Below are 18,036 nucleotides of genomic sequence, written 5' to 3' on the forward strand. Positions count from 1 at the left end.
TAAGCCGAGGACCTGGATCCCTCTGAGGTGATGTGTAAGCACTGAGCCATGTAGCTTAACCGTAGCTTTGCTTCCGTGTCCTAGGTGTTAAGGTAGTGTGTTCTGCAGTTCCCTGCAGTGAAGTCCAGCAGTGGGTGACACGGTGTTTCACTCCGTGCTCCAGAGCCTGGTGGTCAGCTGGAATAGCTGTCCCTGGTGGGCCGTGTCCACTTCCTCTAGGAACCAGTTGGTGACCAGACCAAAAGCATTTGCTCCATGAGCCGGGCTGGCTGGGGAGAGGCAGCAGCCCTTGGTTGGTATGTATTAACTTTAAGTTAAGAAGTCCAATAAGTGTCAAAGAAATGAGCCAATACACAGATTTGAAGGTAAAAAGGTAAAAATGAATTCTCCAGTAGGTAACCAGAGATGAGTGATTCAGGAGGTTTCTACCCCTCCTCTGCCACAAGTTTTCATGTGATTTGGGATAAATCAGTTCTTTGCCACAATAAAATAGGAATGGTGGTATTTTCACACCTCACAAGCTTCTGCAATCCTTAAAATGGTAACACACTTGTTTTATAGTAAGCTGGTGTTAGGTATGTAATTAAAATGGCCTGGTTCCTATCATCTCTCTCTACAGAACTTGATTAAAAAAAAACTGACATAGTAATAGGACTTGGAGGAATGTTAGGCACTGCATGTACTACGTGAAGGATTTACAGGAGAAACAAAGTGTGCCAAGGCTACAAATGCCTGTGGTACATGCACAGAAAATGAAAAGGAAAAACAGTGTAAATTATTAGAAAGGCAAAAGGAGAACTGAGAGGACAAGGCCATGAAAGCCCAAAGGACCAGATTTCAAGGTGAATATGATCAGCATGTTCCAAAGCTGATAAAAAGAGCTGAATTAACCAGAAAAGCTGGGAAAGAAAGGAGAAAGAGTTGCAGATTGGTAGGCTTTTTGTTCATCGGCCTTAAAAGAAGGAAGATACATCGGTAGAGACAGAAGTGGGTTAAAAACAAGTTTTAAGACCACAACATAAAGTGGATGAAATTTTAATCTAGGTTTAATGAGAGCTGTTCATTAACTACAAGAATATGAGTTATGTTACAAATAATAGGCTAGGCATTCCTCTTGCTCGCTTTAAAAATCTGAATAGTTCAGCTGAATTTCTTGGACTCGGAGTATTGTTAAACCAGGCTAAACAAGAAGAGAGTCAAGCTTGTTCTTTTCAAATCGTTGAGAAATACAGTAGAACAATGATGTTTTGCCAGAGAGAAACTGAAGAGTTAAAGACCTTTCGCTTTTGTTGCTTACTGCTTCAAGCAAACATGCTGGAAATCACAGTCACAGACTCAGAACTCGGTGGTTCGAGTATGAAACAAATTTTAAAAGGACAAGATAGATGGTGTCTGGCTAAAACCTGCTGATAGTCATTAATTCATGAGCTAGTCTGGCTTCAAGATTCTTTTGTTCTTTGCCTGTCTTTCTCACTGGTTTTAGGGGATACAGTTGGTCTTTGTCTTAGTTTTTACATTTGCTAATGTGCTGAAATACATGAAGTCGTCTTGACAAATTGTTCCTCAGTGTTGTCAGCAGAGGTACTAAACTTAACAAAAACCGTCTTCAGGTACATGAAGCATTTGCCCTGTTTTATGATTATGGGACTTCAGCAAGGGCACGAAACAAATTAGTAAAGGTTCTTGTCCAGTAACAAAACTGGGGAAAAAAATGTGTTGGGGTGGGGGGAATTGTGAAAAACAACGTGTATTTATGTTACAATAGTGGCTACAGCGTGCTAGAAAATGTTTTCGAAGCATATAAAGGCTCTATTCATTGTCAAAGAGCTTGTTCCTTAAAAGACTGCATAAGGACAAAACATGAAGAAAAGGAACATACAGTATACAAAGCAAAATGACCAACATGATGGTTGCCAAAAGTGAGGGGGAAGGGACTCTTCTGCAGGTTACTCTTCATTCCTCCTTGATCTGACATTTCCAAGATAGCTTATTTTTTCATATATATCAGTGGATATTGTAAAAGAGCCTGAGTGATGACTACGTAACAATGAGATATATTGGTTTGCAGAGAATGCAGATAAAAAATCATAAATACCAGTCATGAGGAGGATCTTACGGAATAGACTTAGTGCAAGGTCATAATTTTTTATCACCAACTAGATAGGGATCCGATATGTTTATTATAATGACTAAAAATAAGTAGGTTGCTCAATGGGTAACTTTTCCGCTTTTATTAAGCGGTAATAATGGGTGCATTTATACCATGTTACAATGCTTTATATATATATTAAGTACTGCAGGGTACTGCAGTGGTAGGGTTATATAAGCAACCGAAAAGAATCTTTGAAGTTCAAGGAGAGGAGGGAAGTGCGGAATAGTAGGATTAGAAAAGCTTAATTCACAAAACAAAATCAACTTGGAAATAAAGATTTAAAAAAAAAATCCCATCTTCAGGTATTTTTACTGTGAACAAGAGAAAATCAGTGGGACTCAAGGAAACCTGAACTTTTTACTACTGTCAGACAACCACTTGGAAGCTACACAGATACTGCTGTGATTGATGGACTCAGGCAAACAGGTGTGTGTCCATGACAAAGTCATGATTAAAATTCAGGACATCTGGGTTTAGAGCATTTATGTGTTCTTCAGCCTGACTGGTTTTATTCCACTTAAACCATTACTTGTTGATTTCAAGAGCAGCATTTTTCAAGCTTTTCATACTACCAAGTGAACTGTAACAGGTTTGCAGCTTTTCCAAATAAAGCTGGAGAACTGTTTGTCTGAGTTGGATTCTCTGTTAAGCTCACTTCCCTTCTAATCAGGACAAACTGTACAAAATACATCCACATGACTATGCAAGTGCTTCTTTGTTGAATGCATGCTCTTGCCGAGGTAGTCAAAGGAGTTAACACAGTTTTTTTCATCTCCCAGCTACTCCACCCCCCCCACACACACACACCTCCAGCTTATTTTTGCAAAGCTCGGAGCGGTTCATCCACCGGAGTGGCTGAGGAACACGTAGAGTTATTGCTTAGCAGTGCTGGCGGTGACTGGTACAGAAAAGCACACCGGGTCTTGTTCTGTGACTGCTGAGATACTTCATGTCGCTTTGTGGTGAACACAAATTGAAGGATCTAAGCCGTTCGTAAGATCCAGGCTACAACTCTGATAAACAAAGAGCTTGATACCCTGCTATCGTGGTTATGGACCCATGCAAGTGAAGTAGGAAGTGGCCCTGTATCCCACTGTTCTGCATGGGTCCAGGCTGCAACACAGCCTTGGGGACAACAGAGATTGGGCTCAGAGCCTTGAAAACAATCCACAATATTCTGGACCACACTCCACTCTGCATATTCTTTTGTTTATACCAATATAGAGTTTCCCTGAAAGTTTTTGCTGAAATTAAAGTAACAGAATAATTTGGTTGTTTATCACTGAATATCATAATGTTGCAATGTTTAAAGGAAAAACCTTTCATTATAATCTTAGATTATAAGGGTTGGGCTAAATTATAAGGAGAAGTACTCTCAATTACTTTGTATAAACTTGTGTAGGTTAGTGCTTAATATTGCAGGATTCCTCCAGGCTCTTCAACTAAAATTGTTTTTGCTGTCCCTGAAATGACATACATTTGCTTCTCTGGGAATATAGCCTATTATACAAAAAATATGATTAGAGGTGAGCCAGAGAGGTTTATGCAGATTGAAATATTTGGCTGCTTTAATAATTCTGTTCATTGTTAAATAAAAAGAATTACACTATAGTACAATGTTCCGTTTTTTTCAGAAAATACTGCTACCAGACATCCGTGTCTGTAAAACGATGAAAATGCAGCAGAGCATTCTAGTTTTGTCTGACTCATTCTGGTTCTGTCCTCGTTTTCAACTTTGTACCATGAAAAGTTCAAAAGCTTTTTCCACATTGTGAGGTTTCTCCAGAGGGAGTATTTCTGGCTTTGGTTAGAAAAGAACTCCCTGTCTTGCTAAAGATTGACAATTATGTACATTTTTGGCCTGTAACTTAAGCAAACCAGCAGGCCCTCAGGGTGCTTAAAGTCCAGTTATGAACAGAAAGATACTTTTAAAGAACATTTTTTAAACACTATTTGAAATCCATGCACAGATACAATGATAAGCAGTTCTGAAAAAGAATTCCTCTTTTATCTGTATATAGGTCAAATTTATCTGAACTGGTCCAGAAGCGTTTCTCAGTTTTGACATAGACAAGTCTTCTAGTGTTAGAATGAGGGGCTCAAATGTAAGGAAAGTCTTTCCAGCACTTCACAAGGTCGCAGAGGGCCACAATCATAGCATGACCTTTTTACGTTGCATCTGACATGTGCTTCCTGTCCCGTGTCATCATGATTCAGCATCATGACATGCTGAAAGATCATTAAGGTGGAAACAATGCAGAGCAGTGTTAGGGTGATGTGGCCTGCCATGATTATTTTGCGTGTACCTAATTTACTGCACATCATATTTTCTCTTTCCTCTTCTTCCAGCTGCCAGGCACGTAGTTCACTCTGTTGCCAGTGCCTTCCCTCATGTTAGGAAGGGAGAAGAGAACAGGCATCCCTGGGATGTGGGCAAGAAGGACATTGCTTTGTGACCCTTGGTTTGGAAAGCTTGACAGAGCCTCAGCTGGTGTATTACAACATATCTTATTATTTAATGGGTTACGGTCTCAGATTTTTGTTCCAACTCCCTAGGAACTATTAGCCAGAGGTCACAAGAGAATCAAGAACTGTTATGGAAGTCATAAAATTGTATTTGTTAAAGGACTGGACATTTTATCTTGAGGTGAAGATGCAGCTACTTTTCTCATTCTCCAGTTGGCTAGCAGTAATTTTTAATATCTCTAAATTCTTTTTCTGATGAAGGCAGTTGTCTTCTACCAGTAAGAGAGACTCTGAGAACAGAGTCTTAAAACATTTGCTGCTACAGAAGGAGAAACGTGTCTCAGTAATTTAAAAGAGGAAGGAAGAGACAATAGTGAGGGAGTTTTTGAACTGATAACACCAGCCAGGTGCTATTCCTCAATAGACTTAGGGGGTTGACTTTTTTTTTTTTTTTTTATGAGGCCATTTCTAGAAAAGAATGTGGCGGGTAAACATCATTTTTATTTGTTTTCTAGGTGAACAATGGTTCTCCCCCCCCTTTTCTTGAACAATGGGAATACAATATTGTAGTTCATATTTTCTGAAACTATCAAGATAGCACGTCTGACCTAAAGAGCTCCCCTTTGCCAGGGCTGGCTACCTTCACGCACACGTACGTAAGCACTGTGAGTCTGACCCCTGGACAACCACCCCAGGCTAGATGTATTCAGCACCGCTTTGTTCCCCTGCGCTCCCTATTTCCTCCTCTACCAGGATAGGGGCTGAGTATTCCCATGTCCCATTTCTATCCTTCCCGGGGATGCAGATTTTTATTCTGCACCACTCTCTTTGCCTTCAGTGTGCTTCTCGTGCACTTCTGTACTATTTATGTAGGCAGTGGTTTGATGATACGTCTGTGTCACTGTGTTGAGTGGCTGCCCACCGAAAAAGGTGGTCCTGCTCCCTCCAGCAGCACTCTCCTTCATCCTTCCTTACGATAGCGCCACCCTCATCTAGCTCTTGGTGAGTCAGTTCAAGAGAATAATTTTCTGCTGGATTAACAAGTTGGATCTGCTTACCATGTGGTTTGAAGTGGTGCAAGAGAGGGTGTGGGCCAGCAGGGCCAGGAGTCAGGGAGGGAAAAGCAGGACCCCCCAAGTCAGAACTGTAAGCTGACTCAGTCATGTCATGTAACTTCACCCTTACTTACTTCATATTATGTAGTTTGACCCATTTCTACTTTCTCCTTAACTGAGAGAGAAGTCTGTACAAGTGACCTTTTAAAATCATATTGAGAGAATTGGCAGATCCAAAGTGGAGAAAACTGTTATGTACTGGAACATGATAATGGTTGGCGTCAGCTGGTTTTTCTTTCTAAGGATGTGGGGAGAGGTGTTTTAGGTTATTGGCTCTGAGAACAGCAGGCCAGAGACTCAAATTTTACAGTTTTTGCAGTTTTTAGCAGTTGGTAAGGTTCTGTCTGTTGATTTAAATAGTTCTTGAGACTTTGGAACTGGACAAATTCGATATTAAAAACAGTGATATCGATAAACACTCATTATGCTGGTGCTTCTACGTCTCCTTGCTCCCTGTGGTAACAAGCACAGCCCTCTGTGCAAAAACACTTACTCTAGTACCAGAGTAGAGTATTTCAGAATATTTAAAAGTACTTCTCAAGTGTCTCAACTTATAGCAAGGACAGATATATACTAAAGCAGGAATACCAATATGAGGTTTATAATAATTTAAATTAATATCTTACCATGAAAAATCTAAATTCACACTGTTCACCTCTTTCAATAGACATTTGGATAGCACTGTGCTGTTAATGCTTCAGGTAAAACAGAATGCTGGAATTGTACACTGGAGAGTCTTTACAGAATGGTACCTTAATATTAGATCTTGGAAAAATTAGAGTTAGCAGGAGCTCTTGCAAGTCCATTGGCCAGTATGAATTCTTAACATCTTTGGTTTGTTCTTGGAGCAATAGTATGCGTTACAGAACTGTAATTAGGGCTGAGTTGTATCTGAGTCTTCCTATCACACTACATCAGTTTGTCACTGTTAGAATTATTACCCCTGAACCTGTTCCTTGCTCACCCAGCTAGCTAATTAGTGACCTAGAGATAAGATGGCATTTATTGGTAGTAGAAGAAATGGCCTTTCATTTTTACACAGAAGCAAAAAAACAGGTCAGCAAGCAGTTTACACATTCTTCATCCACCCACAGTGCAATGGAAGATGATAATGCTTATCTTTTCAGGAGGCAGATTTCACTTTTTTCCTTACTGTTCCAACAGGTTTGCATTTTCTCCCTTGCACTATTCTTTTCTTTTTTCCTTTCTTTTTTTTTTATATATTTTTTTATAACTTCAGACTGTGTCTAATGCTAGGACCATGTTCAAGATTTTTCATTAAAATAGATTCCTAGGAGGGTTCCTCAGAATACAGTTTCCTTACTATGTGATATAGATAGAGTTGAACTGGAGGGAATAAGGAAAGAACAGATAGAGACTCTGTCCTCGCCTATTTACCAAATTGCAAGTGTTGTTGAAATTTGGGTGGGAGGCACAGCTCCTCCCTTGTGCAAACATATCTTCCATTAAAAGCTATGTGGTGTGAGCAAAAGTGGGTAACGGCTTTCTTTTATTTATTTAATTTTTTTAAATAAACAACAACTTATCGATGCAAGAGGCCTAAGATGGCTAGCTCATATACACACAAAGGCTTGTGTGTCTGTGGATATGCCTACTCTGCACACCCAGCCTGCCATCACCTATTTTAGCTAGGGTGACCATTCCTCCCCTATTTTAAGAAATATTCCTTATTTCATTTGTCACATGAGTAAAAAAAAATGCTGAATCATATCTTTGTAGAGCAACACTCAGCAATGCCTCTGTTAATTGAACCTTAGTTTTAGTTTAAAAATACCAGCCTCAAGAGACTGAGTCTTGTAAGAAAAAGCTACAGCACAAAGCTAAAAACAGTTCTTCCTCTTTATTATCTTAAGATAGCACAGAGTTGCACACCTAGAATAAAATTGGGAATCTGGGTTCCCATTTGAGAATCTGCCCCAAACCTCTGATTTTGTGTTTGTAATCCAGATGAGGAGGAGGCACAGAAGGAAGATATTTTTTTCAAAGGTTCGTTAATGGCAAGGTAAACATCATGCTTGCCTCATACATGCACTATGTATTTTACTGCAGAGGTTTAGCGAATGCTAAATGCAAGGGAAAGCTTTGAAGCATGGTAGCAAATTAGTTTGCCTTTGTAAACCTTCAGTGCAGCTAGATGGGAGCTCTTCCAGAAAGCTCCCTGGAAATTTTCATCCAGCTTCAGCAATCTATAAATAGAGGAGGTCTTCATCTCCTAGGAGGTTTTGCAATGCCGTTGTGCAGACGAGCGACGAGCTCCTCCGGAGGCCGCAGAGGGCAAGTTACAGAGCCATATGTTGGCGCCGGGAAGCAAAACAGGCTCTCTTCGAATTTAAGGTGAGATCTGCTGACAGGTTCAGAGGAGAATTAACATGGAAGGCTTTTCCTGAAAATGTGCATGTGTGTGAAAGGAGAAATTCCATTAGATCCTGCACTGAATGTGCTGCTGTAGACCAAAAAATCCAGCCACAATGAGCTTCAGTTGCAAATGACTGAGAAAGATATCTGAGAAAGATGACTGTAAGACACTCTTCCTGAAAGCTCTTTCATTTCTCACAGAATAATAGTTCATGTTTAGGCTGAACATTTAAAATAGAAGTGACTGTCATGGAAATACAAAAAGGTGAGTTTGAAATACATTCCCAGAACAACAACTTAAAATAGCTGCACCAATGTTTTCCCCATATGTGTACCTTCTCGGTATCAAAGATAATTTTACACCATGGGCAGATTCTGGCTGCATGGGGCACAGTATGAGCCATCTAATTACCCAATATACCCAGCTCAGAGCCAGCTGTTACTATTCTCCTGGATGGATCACAGCCCTGATTACAGTACTAACATTCCCTCAATCAGTCAAGAAACATCCCTGAAGAGGAAAAGACTTTCCAGAATGAATGGAGAAATTATTTCACTAGTATCAATGAAAACAGCAATAAATGCCATATGAATTACTGTAGCTTACAGAGATGATTTTTTTTAATTGCTCAGCTGCAGTGTCGTGTGTGAGATAATACGCCAATCACAAATACAACTCCAGAGTACATTCCTAGAGCGAAATACTTGAACCTTGTTTCTAAGAAATAGGTAGATATAAGAGAAAAACAGCTGACTGCTACAGAAGCTAGAAAAGTATGTCCTACTACCACCCATTTTCATTAAGAGGGATCCCTTTATCATGATGGCAGATTAAAAAGTATTGTCTTCCAAATTATAGTTTAAATGTGGGACAAAAGTCTTGATGGGGTCAAACTTTGCCTATTATTTTCAAAAGAAATAACTATAAATTTGATTGGAAAAGGAAAATCTCGCTCTGCCACTTCTGATATCTCAGAATTCTAGAAATATCAAAATCTATGTTGCTACACATTTGAAAGAATAATTGTACCTTATTTCCTTGATTATTTTCTGGTAACTTCAATAGGGAAATATGAAAATATGAGAGGAGACTTGATTTTGACAGATCACCATAATTTAGAGCCAGTGATGGTAATTTTGGAGACAACAGTCTGTCTACAGAAGAATGAAAATTGAAAACAAATCATTTTCCTGCTCACAAACTGCATATTGAACAAATTGAACTATAGATAAGTTATTGTTTGATCTCAAAAACCTTTGATATGCAATCTTAAACATCTTCCTTCCTGCCAGTAGAGTTTCAGAATTAAAATAAATCTTTATTTTGTTGACATAAAAAGAATATGGGAATGATAATGTGGGAAGATAAAGCCCTTGCCCTGTAGGACAGCCATTTCTTGGCCTTCCTCAAAGTGTCAGCTGGGTATAACTTATTTAAAAGTAAGGGAGACTAAATTTCAGTGTCAGAACATTACTCATTTCTTTCAGTGTGCTACAGGTTTTATGTTCATCTTAAAATTGGAACAATCTGACCTTACGTGTGCTAGAGTGTATGATACAATGTACTAATTAAAAGGTACATTAAAATAAAAATAATAATGGCAAATTACTTGGTCACATGGATGTTTCTTAAGTAAAAGTACATCATAATAAAACATGAAAAAAACGGAGAAGTATTTCATGCACTAGTAGGCACTAACTACCAACCATTTCCCTTTGCATATTGTTTCCAGTTAACATAATTACCCTTGGCTGTTTCACCTGAAAAATGGACCTTTCAGAAAACAACTAGCCATTCTGAAGGGCTACATCTTACTAAAAGTCTGCATTATTGTTTCTTTGTATGCTGATGTGTACTGAGGCATTCAGGAGAGCCCATGTCTGCATGTGTCCAGAAAGTCTTGTATGAGGAGGAATTCTAAAATACAAATTTCAAGTCCTAGTTTTCTCAGTTTCTTAAACTTGTGGATTCCTTGCCTAGTGCAATCTCAAATGCAAGAGTGGAAGGAGTTTTCATTCTGTAAACAACCTTGTTTACATACATATGAAGAGCAGTTATTCTAATGTTAGTGTAATCCCTCTGAGCAGCTTCACAGAAACCTTAAGGCTGTACTTTCTAAGTGGTGCACACGTAGCTCAGATGTGTACAGTGGTTTTCAGAATATTTTGCTAAGTACTGAAATACGTTGTTCATAAGTTGGTCTGGCTGCACACTGTGTTGGTGTGAGTGTGCCTGAGAAGGAAGGGAGAGGCCAGAACTTTCCAAATGGTTTAGTGAATATTAGACTCTCATATCCAGATAAAAGCAAATAACCTGATACATGCGTTACAACAGTGCACAGTCTCACGTTCTCCCTCCTCGCATCGTATTTCCTATCTGGGTCATGGTGCAGTGCGAGGCTGTTGGTTTACCAGATGTTTCCTCACGTTAACCCAGAGGCGGTGATGCCAGGCATGCTTGCAGGTTGCTTATGCGAGCCACTGGCGTCTTGAGCCTGCTCCTGGCACAGATTCCTACCTTTTTCCTTGCTGGTTCAGTGCCTGGTACAGCTTGCCCAGCCTTACAGAGGGAATTGGCTATACTGACATCTGAACAGCTTTGCAGATAAAGCCATCTTGCTGTCAGCCTGTCAAGCATAAATTCCATCACTATCCTGCTACTACTTTTTAATTAAATTTCCTGCCAGGCATACTCTGGTTTAATGAGTTTCATGAGTCATGGCAGCAACAGGAATGGAGAGTCCCTCAAAACAAGAATGGGCACAAACATCTTCTTGATAATCATCTTATTTGGAGAGAATAAGGTTCTTGCTTGTCCAAAGAAGCAAACAGCAGCTCTCCTCAGACCCTTTGTCAAGGCATCTCACACTGATGCTCACCAAAATGCCCAGAGAAAGTGATTTTGTGGTTCTGAATCACATAAAACTCTGATTATGAGCACACACAAGGAAGCTGGCTGTTTTGATGGTGCAGTGTATCAGCATGAGAGCGCTTGAGGAGGAAGGAAGGGGTGATAGCATGCAAATGCGGATATATGTTCTCATAAGCTCAAACCCAAACAAGTCTATATGCCAGGACATTTATTACATGTGTGAGAAGAGCATTTCTCACTCCCTTACCTTGCCAGATCCTGGCAGTCAAAATCCCAGAGTTTAAAGCAGCACAGAAACAACTCCTTCAGAGGTACAAGAAACTAAGTGTGTGAAATGTTTTGGTGCACAAAGGCAGCTCTGTGACCCCATTCTCCTGACCCTTGCAGAGGCACAGGGGTGCATGCTGTGTGTCACCAGCACCAGCCACACTCCAGTGCTTTCATACCTTGCTCCAGCAGATAAGGTCTCTGTCCCAGAAAATTTCCACAAGGCAGTGTGGCTTTGCTGGCCCTGCAGGGAACTGTACCATTTAGCCTTAGATACCTGCCAAAGCAGGGAAAAGACAATCCAAGAGTGCATAGGGATGAGAGTGAGCTGTGCACATCTGGAATCTACCTGACCATACTCTCCCTCTCAGTGTAGCATACATCAAACATGATGAGCAATCAAAAGCAAGAGTCGTGTGCTGTAGCTACCTTATGCATGGAACAAGCTACCAAACTGGTGCATAGGCCAATCTTTCAGCTCTAGTTTTGTCACCTGAACAGATTACCATCCTGCCAAGCAGTCAGATCCCTCCCCTCACTGCCGCCAGCTTTCCTTGACCCATTTACTAACAATGAACTAGATTCAGGCAGACCTTGTATTTCAACTGTTCAAGCTAACTTGGCTCATTTTAACTCCAGAAGTCTGAGGGAAGCACACACAGGCATTTTGGCTGACAGACTTGGGAGAGCAGCTCCAGCGAGCAGGAGAACAGCAATGAGCAGCATGGGGTAAGCAGGGGGCACTAACCGCTTCAGTTAGAGCAGGAAGAAGACTTGGGTCTCCAGCCGGGTTGTAGCCATGTGGCTAGGCGCAGGCTATGATTGTCCCAGGAAGGGCTTTGAGAAGGGTTGTTGCCTCTCTTCTTTCCCCATGGAGCCCAGAAGGTGTTACAGGTGCCCTGCCTGCTCCCCTGCTGCTGCCCTGTGTCCTCATGGCATTGCCCAGGGCAAGCGCTGTGTCCTTACACAAGGCTGAGCCAAACTCTTCTGAGCCAGCTTGTGGCTGGTGCTGGCAACGATGCACAGCACGAACAATGTGGCTATCTGCCTTCCCCTCGAAGGGCTGAGGGTCAGCCACAATCACGGTCCCTCTGCTCACCTTGTCCTTTCACCTTAAGCTCTGTCTTGGCCCTTTGCAAATGCCAGATTAAACCCTTAGTGCCCTTGAGCAGGGATGGAAGGTTAAATCAGATGAAAGATTACAATACCAAAGCAGGATTTATGCTGAACTAAGTCTAAAACTGAAGTCCCAAGTGCCCCTGTCAGCTGGCTACGCTGCTGGTGGTGCTCCTTCTCACTGACTTCTCCCCATACGAGTCATTAGCTCCCAGCCGGAGCTGCTTTTGTGGGGGCAGCCTGACGCCTACCTGTTCAATATCAGGGCGCTCGCTGTTCTCTCACTTGAAGCCTCATTTGGTAGGCATCCTAATACCTCAACAGGAGCACAGGGCACAAAAATAATTTGCAACTATTTTCTTCCAGTATCATGGTGGTGTATTTGACAGGGGCCTAGTGGTTTGAGCACTCACGCAAAATCCGAGTGTCCTAGGCCCATTTTCCCCCACACCCAAAGCAATAGCATCAAGTCTTGTGATCAGAGTATTCCTGAGGGAGAAGCAAACTTAATCCTTCTCAGGCTTGCATTGTAAAGGAGTGGGTTTTTTTTTTGTTTTGTTTTTTTTTTTTTTGTTTTTTTTTTGTTTTTTTTTTTTTTGGTTTGGGTTTGTTTTTTGATTTTGAGTGAGTCTTCTACCCACAAGCTCTATAGAATGAGAGAAACACCAGGCATTTTTTTAGAAGTAGCAAGTGAGCTGCTGTCAGTTTTCTGAAAGCCAGCTAGTAGGGGAGATTCAGCAATACAGACCCCATACAAAACCCCATAGTTTATGGAGTGCAAAACTTTGCAAACATGAGCTGGGTGTGTGGCTTGCCAAAAGGAGTAGGACTTCACACACAGCCTTCTCTTCTAAACACAGCTAATCATTTGCTTCTCCCATTTTCAGCCCACCAGGTAGTTCTTAAGATACCTGCTTGAGGTGCTAGCAGGAAACAGGCTTGTACAAGCAGGAAACATGACGCATACATGAGAAGCACAGAAGGTCTAGCATACAGCTCGCTCAATGTGTACGTGCTAGGAAGAATGAAAAAAAACAGTAAAGAAAACTGCTTGTTTTGACTAGAGATTGTGACTAGGTAATATCATTTAGTATAATTTAGTTTTAGTTTCTTGGTCTTTTATAAGCTGTGAAGCTCATGTTGATTTTCTGTATCTCGTATGATTTTCTGAATCTTCATAGGCATCAGCTTCAATTCTGACCTCTTTTTAAATCTTGACATCCATGCTATTTTTAGCCTTGCGGATTATTTTTGGATAATAACTTCAAGATACGGTCTTTCTTATCCCACTTTACAGCACAACTGTGCCACACTCTTCTTGTTTTGCTTGCTACAACATCCTTTTCTCTTGTTCTGAGACACATATGCTGTTGCCTTGCTGATATTTATTCACAGTGCTGCTGCAAAGATTATTTTCTTTGCCTGCCACTTTGTCGCCCCTTGCTGTGTATCATTCCACTGACATCGTTATCTCCGTAAGAGAAGCACTCAATCTGCTTGGCTACACAAGCCTGTATGTCTTCTGGCTCAGTGTGCTACTCTATACGTGCAGGTTGATTGTCCACACATGCAGAGCAGATCAAGCGATTTTGCTACGCTCCAGGTTACTGCGGGAAAGAGCATGGCTGGAGGTGCCCTGCTGCTAGCGCGCTGTTGAGTGCAGGGCTCGAGGGGAGGGAGCTGCAGGCCATTGAATTGCTGACAGTGGCTGTTGGTTTCCAGCACCGCCTTTCCTGGTGTCCCAGGGGCCCCATCACTGTCACATCAAGGATATGCACCACTCCCAGGATGGGTGGGAGCACAGGGAGCCGTGGGGAAAGGCGGCTGCAGGGTGCCAGAACAGGCTGCCACCGCTGGAACAAATTCCTCCAGCCTGCAGCCTAATTGCTGTGAGATCCCAGCTGCCTCAGGAAACAGGTCACCAACCAAGGGCTCTAGGCCAAATGATCTGATTTTCACTTGTATAATGCATGAATTGGTCACTCCGAAGCAAATTGCATATTCAGGTGGCCCAGAGCCCCTTCCTCTCTAGTAGTTTCCCTGAGAGGAACCTGCACGGACTCCTTCTCCTTCACCAGGGCTCCTGTCTCTGCTCTAACACCGTACACATTACCTGGAGACTTATTTTAAGGAGCAGTACAGCACGAAGCTGTTCTAATGTACCTGCTATACGTACGGAAATACCGCAAAGCTGCTCTCAACAAGCACAGATTGAGTATCCCCTGGTTTTATATTATCAAACACAGCTGCATGTCTTTGCTTTCAAAGCCCTCCAAGCCAAGCCTATATCCGTTCCCTTCACTGACAAATACAAGGTGAAATCCCACCTCCAAGGACGCAATGTTCTCAATCCCTACCGCGTACTTCTTACATTTTATGCCTGCAACTTTGTGCTCTCTGTCATGCAGCTTTCTGCTTTCAGGAGATGCTTGCAGTGAACATCCTCTTTCTAAAAACTTCTTAGAGCCATCTGCAGCCAAACTGATAATGCCAAGGCTGCTGGTACCCCCCCACACACTGCCTCTTTGGCAGGCCAGGCACTGACAAGTGCAATAGTGATACCGCAGCGGTAGCGTATTTCCAAAAGGATATGCTACTAAGTAGTATCACATATAGAATGCCACTCAATTTCTTTGCATGTTGCAAACAGATTAACTCAGATTTCAAAAAAAATTAAACAGAAATACATAGGTTATGGGTTCAAGCAGCTGGTTGTTCATGTAGCTTGGGATATAAAGATCCCAAGCCTGATAAAAAAGCGGACACATTCTAGATTTCTTTGTGACTTCTATTTTCTTGTATCAGATGAGATTTGCATTGCAGATTAATTTCCTGGGGCATCAGTCTACTTTATTTTTTATAAGATAGTAGTTTTTCCATTCCAAAACCATGTTCTAATGTTAGGATTTAACAAAGTATAAGAAATATTTAGACATTTTAGCTTGTCTGTGATATAGAATGGTATTGTTATAATGATGCAGAAGTAATGATCCCCACATATTGTGCAGACAGAATAAAACAATTTTATACTAGAATAGCAATTCCCATATGGTAACTGAAAGAAATTTAACAGTATAAGTCACCTCTCTATCATCCAAAATAGGCCTTTTGCCAGTATAAACTAGTTTGGTTACAAAACATCACACCCCTTACTGCAATTATTATACTAGGAAAACTAGTAGATCCAGACTGCCTGCAGAAACGTGACTCCAGCAGCCACCAATATCCTGAGGACTTGTTATGCCAAAGTCAGGCCAGTTGTAACTCTTGATTTCATTAAAAGTTATTCCAAGAATCACTTTGTCCCACTGGACTGGATTCCCTTTCATAACAACAGGGTAAGTACACTTCTAGTAAAATCATATATGCCAGGAAATGTGTAAAAAGTAAATTTTTTGTGGTTGGGGAGGGACTGCTGTGTGCAAATGAGTCATTTAGGTCTTGCTGCGGGAATTTTGCCACTCTAGTAAATATCCAGCCTCCTGCGAGGATGCTACCCCCGCTATTTTGCAGGCTCTTGAGATTTTGCAGCTCCAGCCGGCCTCTTTTTTTTTTTTTTTCCTCCTAGATAGTACAGCTTGGCCTTAGAGTCAAAAAAGCCAGCTCAACAGAACTTTTTTTAGCCTGATAAATATATCTGCCGTGAAGGTGTTGCCCAGCGTGTGTGCCTCCTGACGGGGCTGAGGTGCGGGCTGGGCAGCGAGCAGCTCGGGACGTGGCCGGCCACGTGCTCAGCAGGAGGCACCGGCTATCCCCGCTGCGAGAGAGAGGCTGGGATGCGAGCGTTAAAAACTACTGCCCCTGCTCCCATCTCCGCTCTGTCCCCCTCCACCGATGGCATTAGGGGCGCGTCTTCTTCCAGCTCCCTCTTTGCTCAGCCGTCCCCGTCCTCCCGCGGCTGGTGCGAGCCAGCCCCAGTCCTGAGCTCCTACCCGTGAAGCGGCCGAGCCCGCTTTGCCGGCTCCGCTGAGCAGCCCGGCGCGCCAGCTTCGCCCCGGCAGACCCGGCCGCGCATGCCCCGAAGTGCCGCGCTCCCTGCGTGTGCGCCAACAAGCCCGAGGCCCAGAGATAGCACGTTTTGGTAAGTTTTCTTCGCTCGCAGCTAATGCTCACTCGTTTTCTTTCGTTGCTGCAGCAGCCGGGGAGAGCGCCCGCGGTCCGTGCCTAGACCTCAACTGGGAGGATGGTCATGTATAGAAACGCCTTCGCTCCCGGCCTTTGCACCGTGCGTCAGACGCTGTGCTCGCAGCTGAGGGGTGCTCGCCCAGCCCAGCACAGGCAGCATCTCCCCCCGGGCTGCCCCACGTGGCGCTAGCTCGGACTGCGTGCACGTAGGTCTGGGGCGCTCTGGAGAGACGCTCTGTTGGCAGGACGTGTGCAGCTCCACGGGATCTATGGCATGGCGAACCCCCTCGCAGGCGGGGGACCTGCTCTGCCCTGAACATGGCCCAGACTCTCCGTGTCCCTCACCACACCGGGTGCCCGGGGCATCTGCGCACAGCGGGTGCAGGCTACCACCGTTCATATTTACAGATGACTTTGCCCTGATACAAGCGACTCTGTCACCTGAGGTGGTTTACCTCGGTGGAGAAACATGCCTTGGACTTCTGTGCACCCCCTTGCCTGGATTGGGGTTACTCCTGCCTGCTGAGGCTGCAGACTTGCAGACACAGGCAGGCATAAGCAGGAGGACTGAGCGACCACCCAGCCCGCTGCCCCCCTCTGGAAATCATTCCCCCCCCACACCCCATACAGCTGAGCCCTGCGTGAAGCAGGTCCTGAACCACTGCAGCTTACGATCTGCTGTATTAAGCTAATTCCACATCAGTGTCAGTTCATTGTAACATGTCAGATTGTAAGCTTTGGTGGTACAGGAGCTGCTTCACATGAAGTTCAGCTACCCCATCTCAGTGGAGCACCCTTCAGGGCAAGAGGAGAGTGGAAAGTGAAGCAGAGACCCTACATCTACGGGACTCTGCCTGTGTGGATGAGTTAACTTTCCTTGCCTGCTTTTGTAAAACACTGCATGGTTTATCCATGGCATTAGGATAGGATGTTACCTTTCTGTTATAAACCTCGTGGGTAGTCCCCTTCTTTATCCATTGCGCAGAACTGTGGTTTCTCCTAACTTGGCATTTGGAAAAATTTTGTCACCCAAGTAACATTAGTAGAAGGTGAAAGCAAGCAAGGAGGAAATAAGGACAACTGCATTTATTCCATGTGGGTAGATTACTTGTTCTTTTTCTGTGGAACAACTGTGGATGTTTTCTTAGTTAAAAAAAAAAAAAAAAAAAAAAAAAAGGAAATACAACACAAAACACAAAACCTCTGGCTAACTACCAGCTTCAGCTACACCAGCTATACCCAGCTGTATGCGTGTAGCTGAGTGATCCCTCCACAGAGCAGGACACATTCCAGTTACTTGGCTCTTTGGGATTAACTGTCCCTTCCATCAAGTTGGCTTGGACTAATGTTGCTGTTGATCATGTAATGCAAATCTTCCTGAGAAAGACATTTAGGCTATTGATTACAAAACATACGCATTTAAACAACCATTACATAACAAAAATTAAGCCCTAGATGTTGCAGACATTTGTTATAATTAATAGCAACTGTTTACTGATCATGGCCAGGTACGTAAATATGCATCCTTTATACTACGTGATCTTGAA

The sequence above is a fragment of the Rhea pennata genome, chromosome 3, assembly GCF_028389875.1.
Source record: "Rhea pennata isolate bPtePen1 chromosome 3, bPtePen1.pri, whole genome shotgun sequence".
Taxonomy (NCBI): domain Eukaryota; kingdom Metazoa; phylum Chordata; class Aves; order Rheiformes; family Rheidae; genus Rhea; species Rhea pennata.